Genomic DNA, 16,846 nt, shown 5'->3' with positions numbered 1-16,846 from the left:
CCTTTGGTAGCAATGCTTGGAAGAACTGGTGTCTCTTACTAATGGGACTGAAATAAACACCCCAGTGTGAAGAAATGGGGATCACTCTGATGTGACAAAGTACAGAGATAAGCAGAAACTTGGAACTGGCGTACACCTATGGTTGTGTTTTTCAATTAGACTAAAAACCATACCTAATCAATGTTACCATCTTTACCGTGTTCAAGCCCAGCACAGTGGCACACGCCGGCAATCACAGCACTAGTGGTCTGTAGATTGAGTGGTAAGAAGTTTAAAACCATCCTTGCCTATGGTGCAAACCTGCAGTCAATCTGGGGTAAATCCTGTCTCCAACGGGGGAAAAAAAAAAACAAAATCAAAAACAAAAAGCAGTTCAGTCCAGTACTGTTAACTACATTCACATTGTTGTATTCAAAGATTTCTAGGACTTTTTCATTTAGAAAACACTGAAATTTTACACTCACTAAGTAACAAGTCCCTCCCCACCCCACCTCTGGCAATTCTACTTTCCGTGAGTTTGACAACTTTAGATGCTTCATAAAAACAGAATCATACTTCATACAGTGGTTGTATTTTTGTGGCTGCCTTATTTCCCTTAGCACAGGATCCTCAGTGTCTACTCATGTTACATCTGGGGGTTCTTTGGGAGTGTTTTATTAATTTTATTTACATATATGTAGGTATGTATGTAGGTGCCTATATGTAAAGCATGTTTGTACAGTGTCTGTGGAGGCCATAAGATGTCAGATTCCCTGGTGGACCAGGACATACAGGCAGTTTGGAACCACCTAATGTGCTGAGAACTTGAACCTTGGTCTCCTGCAAGAGCAGCAAGCGCTCTTAGTGACTGAGTCGCTCCAGCACTTCCCCCACCGTCATGTTGTATTTATTTGTTTGGGATTTCTCTGTTTTGTTTCTTGAGGTATCTCTTTGTTGTGTGTGCGCGTGCGCACGCGCATGTGTGTGTGTGTGTGTGTGTGTGTGTGTGTGTGAGAGAGAGAGAGAGAGAAGGCATGTTTGTGCCATAGTCATGCCATGGCTTGCATGTAGAGGTCAGATGGCAACTCTAGTGTCAGTCATTGCTTCTATTTTATTTGAGACAAAGTGTGTTTTACTGTTTGTTGCTATGCAGAGTAAGCTATACGGCCCACAAGCTTTTTTGGCTCCTCTGTACCTGCCTCCTACCTCCCAGGAGAAGCACACGTGCACTACCGTGTCCAGCTTTTACATGGGCTCTGGGCATCCAAACTTGAATCCTCATGCGTGTGCACAAACGCTTTACCCACTGAGTCATCCTCGTAGTCCTGTTTGTTTGTTTGTTTGTCTGTTTCTAGCCAGGTTCTTGTGATATAGCCCAGCAAAACTTGCCTATGTGCGGTCCTAGAGATCAAAGTCAGGTCATCAAGGTTGGTAGCAGGTCCCTTTACCCACTGAGCCATCTTGCTGGCCCCATTCCGAATTTTTTGAAGAGACATTCTATTGTTTGCTATGTATGTCCACAGAATTTTAACTCCGTCATGGAAAGAGAGACCCAGTACCGCCACTCCTTGACATTGCTTGTTATTTTCTGGGTGGTTTTGTATTCACAATGGCTTCCTACTGGGTGAGTCCATACGGACCAGTGACCACGAGCTCCTGTCATACGGAAGCTCCTGACAGACAGGAGCTCCTGACAGACGGAAGGCCCAGGAGAGAAGCAGAGAATTCAAACTCCCACCCTTGGGAGCCCAAATTAATCCAAGAAGACTGTGTTTTCGTTCTTTAATTAAACAGCCACCTATTTCTGTAACTTCTTTGATATTTCCATAATGTGTTGGCTAATGTACCCTGAGCCACATAGGGATAGAGCTTCAAGACAAACATTCTAAAATTGATCAGACTCACTCGTTGAAGGCTTCCAAGTGCACTCTGGAAATGCCATTGAATATCACCCTGGATACTTCTAAAGATTGTGGCGCTATTAGAACCTAAGCTATGTGGTTCATATCTATAATCCCAGCATTTGGTGGAGACAGAAAATCAGACAGCCTTAGCTACATATTGAGTTTAAAGTTAGCCTGGGCTACATCAGACACCATCTCAAAAAAGTTATTTAAAAAAAAAAATAACTTAAGCCATTTTTACTACCTGGTTAAATAAAATTCCAGTTGTTTTGGTGATTAGAAAAAATGAGTACGGTGGTCGTGGTGATGCACACCTTTAACCCCAGCACTAGGGGAGGCACAGACAGGCAATTTCTGTGAGTTCAAGGACAGCCTGGTCTAAAGGGCAAGTTCAGGACAGCCAGGGCTACACAGAGAAACCATGTCTTGAAAACCAAAATTAAATTAATTCATTAATTTTTAAAAAATGAGTTATCAGCACTCGGGAGGCAGAGGCAGGCAGATTTTTGTGAGTTTGAGGCCAACCTGATCTACAAAGCCAGTTTAAGACATCCAAGGCTTACACAGAGACACCCAGGCCTGGAAAAAAAAAAAGAAGAAAAGAAAAAGAAAAGTGAGTTATCTATATCACAAAGTGCTGATGGCAACTACATCTCAACTCCTAAAGTACAGGGCCTTAAAAATCTCACAATGACATCTCTGCCTGTATATAAGTGTAGGTTCTATGAAGCATTTGTTTTATTTTAGAGATAGATTAGATCATGGTATTTTAAATATCAGCGTGATGGTGGCTCAACTGCCTCAAGCAGAAACTCCACAAGAGCAGCAATAGGAGAAGGCTACAGATGCCAGGTGAGTGTGCACATGAGGCTTCCATCCTGAAAGGAGTCACAAATGGGACGGGTACCAGGAAAGTCCTGTGCAAAGGGTCAGAGCCGCCAAAGCATCCACAGTCTTAGGGAAAAGAAAAAAACGTGTCCTCTGTGCTCACAAATTCAAACCATCCGTGTCTGGTCCCAAGAGGAAAGAGTTAAAGACTCCAACCAATAGGCATAATGGCTCATGCTTGTAGTTGCAGAATTTGTGAGGCTAAGGCAGGAAGTTCTCAAAAGTTTGAAGCCAAACTAGGCTACACAATGGGCCCCAGGCCAGCCAAGGCTGCAGTGTGAGTGAGACCATGGTTTTAAAAAGCCCGGTTGCCGGGAGGAGGCCTAGAGAGATGGTTCATCTGTGAAGAGTGCTTGCTGCACAGTCCTGAAGACCAGAGTTCAGACCACAGCACTCAGGTCACAAACTAACAAACTGGCCATGACACAACGAGGGTACTCTAGACCCAAGGGATCCAACACTCCCCACTGGCCTCTGCATGTGAACTGGCACACCTGCCCATACTCACGTGCATACACTCACAGCCACGCACATCCGTAAAATAAAATGCATCTGTAAAACATCTCTACAAATCCCTCGGTGCCCAGTTTGCACACCGCTGTCAGGCTTCACAAACCCGTAAGAGTGACCCAGAGCGACCCAGACACACACAGGCTGGAAACTGGAGCCTAATTGCTTCTCTTATGCAATAGCACTCAGTCTGAAAGCAGCCAAGCCACAAAAGTATGTTTTTAATAAAATTTGACATGTTGTTCACTATGGGCTTTTTTTCAGTGATTGTAATTTTTTAAATATGGCATCAAAGATTTCTCTCAATGCCTGATTTTTGTGTCACAAGCCCTTGAGTACTGTGGCTGAGGCATGGGCTCTCGCCTTCCCCCGAGCCCAGCCCCCCTGATCAGATTGGCTTCCTGGGAATATGTGGCCAGGATGCCCGGGGACCTCTGGCTTTGAGTGTGTGATTTGGAAAACTTAGTACTGCCCCTGGCCAGGCCCCACGCAAGCCAGTTATGCCAGAATCCCTGAGAGCGGAGCTCAGTGGATGTTTGAAAAACCTTTCCAGGTGATTCTGTTCTGCCTTAAAGAGATATATAGGGTTAAACAGTGGTGATGAGCTCTTTAATCCCGGCACTCAGAAGGCAGAGGCAGGCAGATCTCTGTGAGTTCAAGACCAGCCTGGTCTACAGCTAAAGTTCCAGTCTTAGGGGCTATACAGAGAAACCCTATCTCAAAAAATATGAGAGAGAAGCTGGGCGGTGGTGGCACACACCTGTAATCCCAGCACTCGGGAGGCAGAGGCAGGTGGATCACTGTGAGTTCGAGACCAGCCTGGTCTACAATGCAAGTCCAGGACAGCCAAGGCTACACAGAGAAACCCTGTGTCAAAAAACCAAAAGAAAAAAAAAAAGAAAAAGAAAATATGAGAGAGAGAGGGAGGGAGAGAGAGAGATTTAGGTTCCTGTGTAAGGGATGAGAAAACATGAGTGTCTTGGCTTGGTCACCAAAGCCCATTATGATCCTACTTTTTGAAGAAGAGGAACTAGGTGTGTTAGCACATTCCTGTAATCCCCAAATGTAGGAGGCTGAGACAGGGGGATTGCTTTGTGTTCTAGGCCAATGTGGCCTATATCATAAATTCTGGGATACCATGAAAACAACAGCAACAAGGAAAGGAGAGATGTGCAAAGCTGGCCATAGGAGTATGTTTCTGAGAGTCTAACACCCAGAAACCTGAGGCAGGGGGATTGCTGAAAGTTTAAGACCAGCATGGGCTACAAAATGAGACCGTGTCTTTAAAACCAAATAAAATCTTAAAAGGAGATAGGTTCCTGGGGAGGACAGGTTTGGAGATAGGATAGCTAGTGTAGTCAGCCCTGACGGTTTCTGCCTGGAAGAGACAGGGCACACAGCAGGTGAGCAGACAGCTGTGAGGTTCCCCTGGAGCCAGGGCTTGAGAACAGGTGAACATGTGCAGGTCAGAGGGCTGCTTCCAAATGTCACTTTTCTCCTTCCATCTTGGGACCCAAGGATTGATTTTGGGTTGTCAAACTTGCATGCCGATCACTTTTACCCAGTAAGTCATCTCTCTGACCCAGAATACTAATTTTTAATTGACATAAAGCGCCAGGTGTAGTGGCTCCTGCCTATAATCTTAGCACTTGGGAGGTGGAGGCAGGAGAGGCAGGAGAGTCAGGAGCCCAAGGTCATCTCCAGTTACATAGAGAATTGGAGACTAACTTGGGCTACATGAGAACCTGCCTCAAACAAAAGAAAACAAGCAACCAAAATCAATAAGAAGATGCATAGTAATTGGGCATATTTATGCATTACAGTACATTTCAGTGTGCATATGCTAATGGCATCTTACAGCAGGCATTCAAAGACTGCCTTTGGTTTCTCAGACTGTAAAAAGCGTACTTGGGGGCAATGTGGTTGCTGTCGGTGGAGTTCAGTCTCTGCAGCTTTCTGGCCCGGGGAGTGCATCTCTTTTTCTTATATCTCAGATGTAGTCTTCTGTAGTTCTCCTTGGAAACAGCACTTTCCCAAGTGTTGGGGGTGGGGGGGGGGGGAAGCAAAGCCTTTGGGAAATAAACCAGGACGTGATGAAAAGCATTCAACCAGAGACCTAAAGAATTTCCTCCCCTCCCCCAAGCCTCGGGCTTGAGAATTGCTTTTTAACATGTTGGACTTATGTTCTTGTTTAGAGAGAGGAAAAAAATCTGCTGACTGATCAGCTGAAGCCATGGGAACCATTTGAGGGTTAATTAGGCCTCATAGCACCCAAGCAGAGAGGAGGAAAACCTGAGCGTTGTGTTCTTGGATTAATACTACCAAAATTCCAGTGTGTGTGTGTGTGTGTGTGTGTGTGTGTGTGTGTGTGTGTGTGTGTGTGTGTGTAAAACAAACTTTTTTTCAAAAAGTTTACATTCAAAACCAGATCTGGAGCCATGTGTGGTGGTTCACTCCTTTAATCCAAGCACTCAGGAGGCAGAGGCAGGTGAATAATTGTGAGTTTGAGGGCAGCCTGGTCACCAAGAGAAACCTTGTCTCAAAAGAAAAACAAAAACAAAAGACAGATTTGATGGCTCATGCTGGTGAAGCTGAGGCAGGAGGATTGCCATGAGTTTTAGAACTGCCTGTGCTGAAGTAGTGCATTCCAGGCCAGTGTGAATGGCAGAATGAGATCCTATGCTGCCATCTGAATGTGAAATGTCCCCACGCATCTGTTTCTCAAAGATGGGGCTATGCCCCACCTATAACCTTAACTACAAATGGTTCTGAGCTGCCTGTTCCAGAAAACAGCAACCATGCCATTGTTTCAAAAGGTTGTTATGACTACCTTGCAGCCATATCTTTGTTTCAGAAGATGGTTATGACCAACCTGTTCTGCTTTTGCGAACCCCACTTATTTGCCTGCCAAATCCCCCCATTTGGAAAACCCCTACTCCTGAGACACAAAAACCTTATCTTCCCTATGTCCAGTGCTGATCTCTTGAATCCCGACTTTGGGCACACAGGCAGCCTGTGTGGACAAATAAAGCTTGCTTTAATTAATTTGGCTCTGATGTGGGTCACAGGTCCCTCTCATCACATCTGTGGTATTAACACCACCCACCCACTTTCACAGACAGAACTCTGGGAATTGTAACTCAATATCTTCCCCAAATCCCTCTATTAAGTCAACTTCATCCTAACACACTTTCTCTTGACGGCTTTGCCAGGTCGCTGCCTTCAGAGCTCTTCCTGCTGCTGAGCAACTACCACCACCACCTCCTCCCACTTCCTTCCTCCTCGCCCCATTCCCCCCACTTCCACTCCCACAGTCTGCCCTGGACAGACTTAGGTCCCCTCCTCCCTCGCCAAGCAAATGAGGTTAAACTGGCTCCATATTCCAACTTCCCAGCAGGCAGAGTTCTTAGGCCTGTGAAGATGATTAAGCTCCTGCCACAAAAATTCAGCCCACAGCCCTTTTGGATTTCGCTTCTGAACACAAATCACGGGGTTCCTTTTTATGCAATTAGTCACCCTCAAAGAACAGCACGGCGTGGCCTTTTATCCTGGTTTGTTTTATGCGTGTTGTCTTAGTTAAGGTTTCTATTGCTGTGCAATAGACACGGCAACCAAGACAGTTTGCAGGGGGTGGGGTGGGGAGGGTTTATTTCAGCTCACACTTCCAGGTGTCAGTCGATCACTGAGGGGAGTCAAGGCAAGAACTCAAACAGGGCCAGAACCTGGATGCAGAAGCTGATGCAGAGGCCATGGAGGCTGCTGACTTGCTCAGCCTGCTTTCTTTCAGAACCCAAGGCCAGGGATGATGGTACCACCCACAATGGGCTAGCCCCCCCCCCCCCATTAATCACTAATTAAGAAAATACCCTGCAATCTTGTCTTCAGCCTTATCTTTTGGAGGCATTTTTTAAAATTGAGGTTCCCTCCTCTCAAATGACTTTAGCATGTGTCAAGTTGACATGAAACTACCCAGCATACACCTGGATGTTTTGCCTGCATGCATGTCTGCTAGCCATATGTGTGCCTGATATTCATGGAAGGCATCAGATCCCCTAGAACTGGAGTTACACATGGTTGTGAGCTGCCATGTAGATGCCAGGAATCAAACCTGGTCCTCTGGAGGAGCAGCCAGTGCTCTTTACCAGTGAGCCATGCCTACTGGCCCCACGGAATAGCATTCTGTCCTTCCAAAATGGTATTTTCCAGGGCCAGATAGATATGGGTGAAGGTGCTGGACGCCAATCCCTGCAGTCCACCTGGTGGAAGGAGAGATCTGATTGCTGAAAGTTGTCCTCTGACCTGCACATGTGTACTGTGGTACACACACACACACACACACACACACACACACACAAATAATAAATATTATAATAGTAGTTTCTACAAAGAAGTAACTCAGGTACCAGGCAGTGGTGGCACACGCCTTTAATCAAGAGGCAGAGGCAGGCAGATCTCTGAGTTCGAGGTCCCCCTGGTCCTATAGAGCGAGTTCCAGAACAGCCAGGGCTATACAGAGAAACCATGACTCAGGGTGGGGGGGGGGGAAGAACTAACTCAGCAATGTTAACTATTGACTGTTGACTCTACATACAAACTATATACACAGCATGCTCCTGAAGGAGAGCACACACATACATACTATATACCAGGGGCACGCACATACAAACTATATACACGGCATGCTCCTGAAGGACAGCATGCTGGTTTTCATAAAATTCAAGGACCTTTGCAAATGAGTCCCACCCTATCACCATGCCCACAGTGACATGCTATTAAACACAGTCCAGCCAATGCTCTAAGCTACAGGCTTCTGGGAGGGAAAGGCAGAGACCATATGTAGCTGGTGGCACCATTTTGAGAGGATCTGGGAACTCTAGTAGATGGGACCTAGCTGGAAGAAGTAGGTCCCTAAGGGTGAGTCCTTGTGAGTCTCGGGACCCTGGATCCACGCTCCCTTGTTCTCTCTGCTTCCTGTCTAAGATGAAGAAGCTTCTCTGCCACATGCTCCTGTCAATGCATGTTCCCAAGTACACCGGGCCAAGCGACCACGCACTGACCCTCCAAAACCTGAGCCATTATTGATCTTTGCTCCTTTAAGTCTTTCTCTCAGGCGTTTGGATACAGCTATGAAAATAATAACTAAAACAAAAAACTAGGAAGGGGGAGAATTATCCTGAAAACCATACATTCCAGCCAGAGGGTGGACTACCACATAACATTAAAATGGGAGGCATGTCCAAAATACAGCAGAAAGCATCTCCACATTCCTGCAAAGGGCTGAGGAATGAACTTGCATTGCCGATGGAGGAAAGGAAAACTGTCCATTAAAACTGTAGGCTGGGGAGATGACTCTTGGTAAAGTGTTGGCCATACAAGCATGAGGACCAGAGTTCAAGACCCCAGAAAACAGGTTGTGGGGGAGGGGAGAGGAAGAAAGGAATGGTGGTGGTACATGCTTAGAATTCCAGTGCCAGGAGGCAGACAAGCAGATCCCAGGAGCCTCTGGCCAGCCAGCCTACTGGGTGAGCTCTAAATCAATAAGAGACCCTGTCTTAAAAATAATCTCAGCACTCGGGAGGCAGAGGCAGGCAGATCGCTGTGAGTTCGAGGCCGGCCTGGTCTACAAAGTGAGTCTAGGACAGCCAAGGCTACACAGAGAGACCCTGTCTTGGAAAAACAAAACAAAAACAAAACAAAAATAATCTCGGCAGGTGAGGGGTGCAGTAGGTAAAGGCATTGGTTGCCAAGTCTGATGAACTAAGTTTGATCCCTGGGTCTTAGATGGTTGAAGGGAAGAACAGTTCATAACCCCACACACAAATAAAGTAATAAAAATGTTTAAAAATATAAGGTGGGTGATATTTGAGGAACAATACTCAAGGTTGTCCTCTGGCTTCCACACAGACATGTACACATATGTGGAAGTGCACATATATGCCCACACATATACACACACCTGAACATACACAAATAAAATACAATGAAAACCAGATAAGCCCTCCATGAACAACATAGGCAGATCTGGATAAACCCTCCCACTGAATCTGTTAGTTCCTTGACTTCAGTAGACTTTAATAATCACAAACTGAATCATGGCGATCAATCGCACAGCTGAGCGATGTATCCTTTAGTCTCCCATCAGCTATGCTGTATGTGATGCCTCTGACACGAGAATCACCATGGTAACAGTTACCTTGGTTACCTTTCAGGGAGCCCAAAGCTTGTTGAAGACACTGGTTCTTCCTTTTGGGCTGAGCAAGTGTGGGATGGATGATATCGAAGGGGCCAGAACATCACCGTGGGGTGTGTTTGTTAGTTTGTTTTTGACAGAATCTCACCATGTATCCCTCTCTAGCTTGGAATTTGCTCTGTAGACTAGACTGGTGTTGCATGCAAAGAAATCTACCTTCCTCTACTTCCCCAGTGCTGGGATTGAATGTATACTCCACCACACGCAGCTATACTGCCAGTTTCTGAGCATGCACTCTGTGAGGAGCTATGAAGAACACCGGAAACATACATGCAGATGCCGGCTGCTTTATTTCTGATCCTCGTCGCCGTTCCCCACCCTCAGACCAGTGTGTGTGTGTGTGTGTGTGTGTGTGTGTGTGTGTGTGTGTGTGTGTGTGTGTGTGTGTGTTTCAAACTATAGCTCTGAATAACCCTGTATTCGTATAACCCTGTATTTGTGGGAATCCTCCTGCCTCAGCCTCTAGAATGAGCCACCGTCCCTGGCCTACCCTGCTTCTTTATGATATAAAGACCCCCCCAAATTTTGTCCTGAGAAGGTAGACTTGAGACCTATGTTCACATACATGGCCACTTCCTGAATAAACTTGCCTTTTAAAAAAGATTTAATTTTACATGTATGAGTGTTTGCCTGCATGAATATAAGTGCATCGGATATGTGCCTGGTGCTTAAGGAGACAAGAAAAGGGTGCCAGTTATAGATGGTTATGAGCCACCATGTTGAGCTGGAAAACAAAGCCGGGTCCTTTGGAGGAGCAGCCAGTGTTGTTAATGGCTGAACTGTCTCTCTAGGACCTGAATAGACTTTCTCTTTTGAAAAATTCATTATTTGTTTTAATTGACCTACTATACAATAGATAAGAATGAGTCTGGTTTGGTGACGAGGGGTATTTAGCTTCAAGTACTAGAAATGGTGCCAGGCATAGGAGAGCACACTGAAATCCCAGGACTCAGGATGCTGGGGCAGGAGACTTTCGGGTCTCAGGCCAGGCAGGGCTGCATAATGTTTGTGTCTTCGGTAATTCTATATCCTGCTAGCTGGCAATCAGTATTTGCCTTCCTAGGAGGCTAGAGCCTCAAACTCTAAGAGTTCTGAGACCCTTTGAGCTCACCTAGCCCACCAAACCAAACACAAAACCCCACAACAGCCCCAACAGAGCACGAGAGAAGCCCAGCCTCACAGGAAGCCATTTTATACTGAGCGTCCCCCAAAATGGCTAGCCACAGGGCACCTGCTCTACAGTGATTTTCAGACAGCCACGAGGCAGAACACTGCTGTCAAGCTCAGATCTGCGACAGCCCATCCATCTTGACTGCCAGCCCCATTGCCTGGCAGCTGTGCCCTGATGGACACAACTCAGTCTCCTGATGTTTCAGTGTCTGCGGGCACTGAATATGTGTGTGTGTGTCAGGGGTGTACAACAATCATAATAACGCCTAAAGTGTTCCTATGTATTCATTTACACAACTAAAGGGCATTATAGGCAGAGCCTGGCAGTGAATACGCACACAGGAAACATTGACTGTGGTGACAAACGACGTGCCCGCAGCCTTCTCTCCTCTCCTCTTCTCTCCGGATGAGTGTCTCCAGCCCCATCTGCCATCCTGTACACTTTGGAATTCTAAAAACAGCCCCCATGTGCAAGTGTGATGCAGATAAGTAGATTCAATATTCAGTGTAGAGTAATGCGCACACCCCCAGTCAGAGGGACCAGCATGTGCCTTAGCCTAGAATGCCCAATGGTACCAGGACTGCTGTGGCCACAGAGTCACAGCACTGGCTCACAACAGTCTCATAGCTATCTAAAAGCATCAGGGTCTTTCTTCTTTTTCCATCAAAGCTACTGTCAGCCAATGTTTTTCTAACATATGTTTATGTAACTATTGGAGACCATGAATACATTTACATATATTAAGCGAGCATCTAACTTTGTTGCAACATGTCAGCGTTCTGGTTTTATTTTTCCTAAGTCTGACGTCATGTTGGAAATGTGGTACATGTTTTATTTTGGGCAGAGTGATGGATACATTAGCCAAGCATCTCCATAGGGGATCGACTAAAGATGTCTGACAAGTGAGCTCGTGTTGGTTTCCTCACTTTGGTTTTGTGTACGTGTAACCTCAGACAGGTATGGAGGTCAGACGACCTCTCCCTCCACTGTGTGGGTTCCAGAGACTGAACTCAGGTCCTCAGGCTTAGCAGTGAGCGTCTTTACCCGCTGAGCCATCTCAACTGGCCCGCAAATGTTTAACTCGCTGTTTAAATTTTTTTTTTTCCTAGACAGAGTTTCTCCATGTAACAGCCCTGGCTGTCCCAGAACTCACTTTGTAAACCACGCTGGCCTCAAACCCTAGTGCTGGGATTAAAGCCTTGTGCACCTCATCCGGCCACTGTTAACTCTTGATTCTGCACTGTTGTCATCTGTCTCTGTCTCTGTCTTACAGACATCAGAGTGAGATCACAATTTCTTGCGAGTAAGAACATCTAGAATTATCCTGTCTTCCTTCTATTGGAGTATTTATTTATTTATTTATGTTGGCAATAGTTACACTCATAGAAAAAGAGTCCAGGATTTCCTGTCCTGTGTAATTTTTTTTTTTAACTTTATTTTGTGTGGAGGTACTTAGAGGTATTTGGTAACAGCCATATGTATGTATGTAGTGACCAGAGACCAGAAGAGAATATCGGATCCCCTGAACCTGGAGTTAACAGACAATTGTGAGCCATTGTATGAGGGCTGGGAATCAAACCCTGATCTTCTAGAAGATCAACCAATGCTCTTAACTGCTGAGCCATTTCTCCAGCTCCTTCCTATGTGGGTTTTTTGTTTATTTGTTTGTTTGGGGGTTTTGGTTTGGTTTGGTTTGGTTTGGTTTTTTTGGGTTTTAGTTTTTGGTTTTTTTGTTTTGTTTTGTTTTTTGTTTTTGAGACAGGGCTTCTCTGTGTAGCCCTAGCTGTACTGGACTTGCTTCGTAGACCAGGCTGGCCTGGAAATCACAGCAATCTACTTGCCTCTGCCTCCTGCGTGCTGGGATCACAGGCATGTGCCACCACGCCTGGCTTCCTATGTGTTTTTTACCTTGCTTCTTCATGGTCCGTGACACCATCTGAGGTTGTCAGTACAACAAAATCAAGCTGACAGGATGACAGAAGATTGTTCTGTCATTTTTCTAGGTCTTTGAGCTGCACATCAAATCTGGGGCCAGTCACTCCACGTTTGTTTAACATGCCTATGAAGCTGACATTGGTCCCACCCAGCTCTGCTCCTCAGTGTAGCCAGGCTTCATCTTCAGTCAGAAGCTGAACTGTGGCTATGAGTGTGACCTGGTAAGAACCAGGTAAGAACCATTTGTCTCTTTTCAGCCTTGTTCAGGCTGGTGAGAGCACCAGCCAAGGGCCTATGAGTCATGGCAACCCAGAAAGATGGCAGAGCACTGCAGTTCTTCCTTCTCAGCAAGGGAAGGGTGTGGCACAGCTTTATGTAGGGGGAGCGATGATGCTAGACTCAAACATTGTGTCTCTGAGCTCACACATAGCTACACTGAGTCCTCAGAGAGGTGCTTTGAATTGAGTTGAAATAAATCCAACAGAACCAGAACATCACTGCATGGAAGAGGCCAGAGAGGGAAGCAGCTGGGACTTGGAGGGGTTGTTTGCATGTGCAGTAATAGATCCCATTAAAGTATTGTCCTCCTCCTCTTCCTCTTCTTCCTCCTCCTCTTCTTCTTTTCCTTCTTCTTCTCCTCCTCCTCCTCCTTCTTTTCCCTCTTCCTTTCCATTTCGTCTATTTATTTAGAGACAATTTCTTACGTAGGCAGGTTTGTCTTCAATTCAATAAGTAGCTAAAGATGACCTTGAATACTTGATCCTCCTGTCTCTGTGCCCTGTTTCTATGATTACAGATGCACACCACTATATCTACCAAAGCTTCATTCTTTTATTGCTTCTTCTTTTGTGGAGGTAAGGGTAAGAAAAAGGGTGTCGTGTAACCCATGATGGCTTTACACTTACTATGTGGCCCAAGGCTGGCCTTGAACTCCTGATAGTCATTCCTTTATCCCAGGTACAGAAAACATCCTATCTGTTTTCCCTGTAAGGGTGAAAAGAGAGACAGCATCTTCTGTGTCCCAAATAGGCCTCAAAGACTTGTGACAACCTCCTGGTATCAGTTTCCTAAGCGCTGGGGCTGCCACATGCCCAGTTAAAACAAGTTTCGTTTATTGCCTGTTGCTGGATCTAGGGGGTTGAAACATTATTTTACAGAGCCAGCACCTTGGAGAAAGTCTTTGTAAACCCCATAGTGATGTGTCGGAATTTTCCAGGGAACTCACTCTGTAAACCAGGCTGGCCTTGAACTCAGAGATCTGCTTGTCTTTGCCTCCAAAGTGCTAGGAGAGTAAAGGAGTGAGCCACCACTGCCTGGTTTGTGTCTGCTTTCTTAAGAGGCACTAAAGACCCCAGGAACAGTTATAACCCCAGCACATAAGATGCTCAGGCAGGAGAGTCTTGAGTTCCAATCCAGTGTGAGCTACACAGTGGGTTCCAGGCTAGCCTGGGTTACATAGAATAACTTTGTCAGTAAATAAATAAAGTTCCTTAGGAATGGTGAATTCCCCCCTGCCCCCACCCCACAAAGAAGCCATAACTTCCTGCAGAAAAAGAGTACTGGGCATGGGCTTGCACTCCACAGGGGATTCTAGCCCTCACTCCACCCCACCCCCACCCCCACCCCGCACCCTGGGGAGCCATCTTCTCCTTGCTTGGAGCGCCCTCACCTGACAGCTAACTCAAGGCTGGGAGGAAAATATGGATGACAAATCAGAAACTGCCAGCTCCCACCAGTCCCCTCCCTGTGGCTTCTATGCCAGACAGGGAGAACAGACCAGGGGAGGGGCCAGGAGAGAGGCCAGGAGAGGGCTCCTGATTAGAAGAAGGAAAATCAGAGGAACCCTGAAAAATATGAGGTGATCAGACATGGGCTTTGATTCTTTCATCAAATGCTCCCTTTGAAATCGGTTCTAAAATTGATCAGGCCTTGACAGCAGGGAGAACAGAGAACCAGCGATCCAGCCCTTATTGTATCTGCTCCACCAGTCATCCCTGGGTTTCCTGTTAAATAAAGGCTAGAGACACCAACCAGACCTTTTCTGTGGCCTCCTTAAACTACATGGTTAAAGGCCCAGAAATGTTCCTCTCCAAGGAACCAGCAACTCTGTGGGTGTCTGGGGAGTCTCAGGATCAGGGTCAGGCACAGTGAGTGACCACCAGGACCCAACCATCTGTGGAGTATCCACAGAAGCCAGGGAGGGAGGGCAAAGCATTGTCTGCCCTGACGGAAGGCGTTCTAGAGCCACATATGCTGGTGCAGGCCTGTAATCCTAGCACTGGGAGGCCAAAACAGCAGGTCCAAGAGTGAGAGGCCAGCCTGGGCTATGTAGTGAGTACCAGGTCAGCCTGGGATATAAATGAAACCCCTTCTACCCCTGAGGGCACCAGAAACACATGCGACAGACATACATACATTTTTTTAAAAACTCATAAAGTTTTAAACAACATTCTTTTTAAAGAAGGGGGAAAAAGTGAAATATCTCAGCAGGTAGAGATGCTCGCCACCAAGTCTGGACCTAATACTGACCTGAGTTGAGTCTCCAGAAGCCATGTGGTGGAACGAGCAAGCTGACCTCTACAAGCTGTCCACCGACCTCCACAGGCGCGCGCAGGAACACACAAATTCTGAAGCAACACTTCATCTGAGGCTGAGGCTCAGCATCAGTGAGCACGCAAGCCCTGAAGCAACAGAAGGAAGCAGGCCAGAAAGCCAAAAGTCCAACGGTGCATTCGGCGCTCAGCGGTAATAAGTCTAGAACGGAAGGGAACTCAAAATGTGTGGGAGGGCGGACGGGGGGGGGGGGGCACTGCTGCATCTCCAGGACCAGCTTGTACTTTTTGTTTTGGCACAGTCTTGCTGATCAAAAGCCAATGTTCTCACCACATAAATACCAGATGACATTAATAAGCTCAGCCTCTGAGACGGTACCTGTAATGGTGCCAGGTTGCATGCAAATGGGCTGGGAAACCTTGGAGAGCTTCACAAAAGTCAGGGCAAAAGAGATGGAAAGCGACTTTAAGGGCTGAGGGGTGGGGAGGAGGCAGCTCAAAGGCCTCCAACCTGCTCAAAATTTATCTGATTGGTGCCCTCAACCAGAAGGGCAGCCTTAGCTAGGGAATTCTGAGTTATGCCTGCCAAGGGTTGAACGCTGGGGCTTTACTGCCATCTAGTGGATATGATGGGTAATGGTCACTAAAACTGTAATTACAGAGAGTTTATTTCACGTGTGAGGATGAAAAAGAAAAAGGCTGTTGGGCTTGTTCATCATCTCATTATCACCCACTTAGTTCAAAGAGATGGCACTTTGCCCCCCAATTGACACTGCCAAATGGCCAGCCTGAACTAAGTCTTCACCTTCTACTTTCTTCCGAGTGGAGATGAAGGCTGAAATCCTCTTCCTTACAATGCTGAACCTCTAGCCCTCAGGAGGTCTCTCCTTGACCCACAGAGCTTATCTATGGGCAGAAGTGACAGTGGGCTACCAGCCATGGGGAGCGACCAGTGCTGCTCAAGGGCGGCAGCCTTCTTCTGCTGCCCGAAGCTGTACGGACTCAGAATGTGGTGGTCACCTTCAAACTCAGGAAAGCACTTTATCTCTTGGACAGAGCCTTTAATCCCAGCATTCAGGAGGCAGAATCAGGCAGGTCCCTGTGAGTTTGAAGCTAGCCATACAGAGATAAACTCTGCCTCGTGAAAGTGGGGGAGGGGTAGAAAAGAAAAGGTTCTCCGACGGACTTTGTCAGTTAGCAGGTCTTTTTTAAAAAAATATTTTATTAATTTATTCATATTACATCTCAATTGTTAGGCCATCCCTTGTATCATCCCATTCCTCCCTCCCTCCCATTTTCCCCTTACTCCCCTCCCCTATGACTGTGATTGAGAGGGACCTCCTCCCCCTGTATATGCTCATAGGGTATCAAGTCTCTTCTTGGTAGTCTGCTATCCTTCCTCTGAGTGCCGCCAGGCCTCCCCACCCAGGGGACATGGTCAAATATGGGGCACCAAAGTTCATGTGAAAGTCATACCCCACTCTCCACTCAACTCTGGAGAATATCCTGTCCATTGGCTAGATCTGAGTAGGGGTTTGAAGTTTTCTGCACGTATTGTCCTTGGCTGGTGCCATAGTTTGAGCAGGACCCCTGGGCCTAGATCTGCCCATTATAATGTTCTTCTTGTAGGTTTCTAGGACCCTCTGGATCCTTCTAT

This window comes from Acomys russatus, chromosome 13 (assembly GCF_903995435.1).
Source record: "Acomys russatus chromosome 13, mAcoRus1.1, whole genome shotgun sequence".
In the NCBI taxonomy this organism is placed as follows: domain Eukaryota; kingdom Metazoa; phylum Chordata; class Mammalia; order Rodentia; family Muridae; genus Acomys; species Acomys russatus.
The sequence above is the reverse complement of the archived record's forward strand: the minus strand, read 5'-3'. Positions refer to the sequence as shown.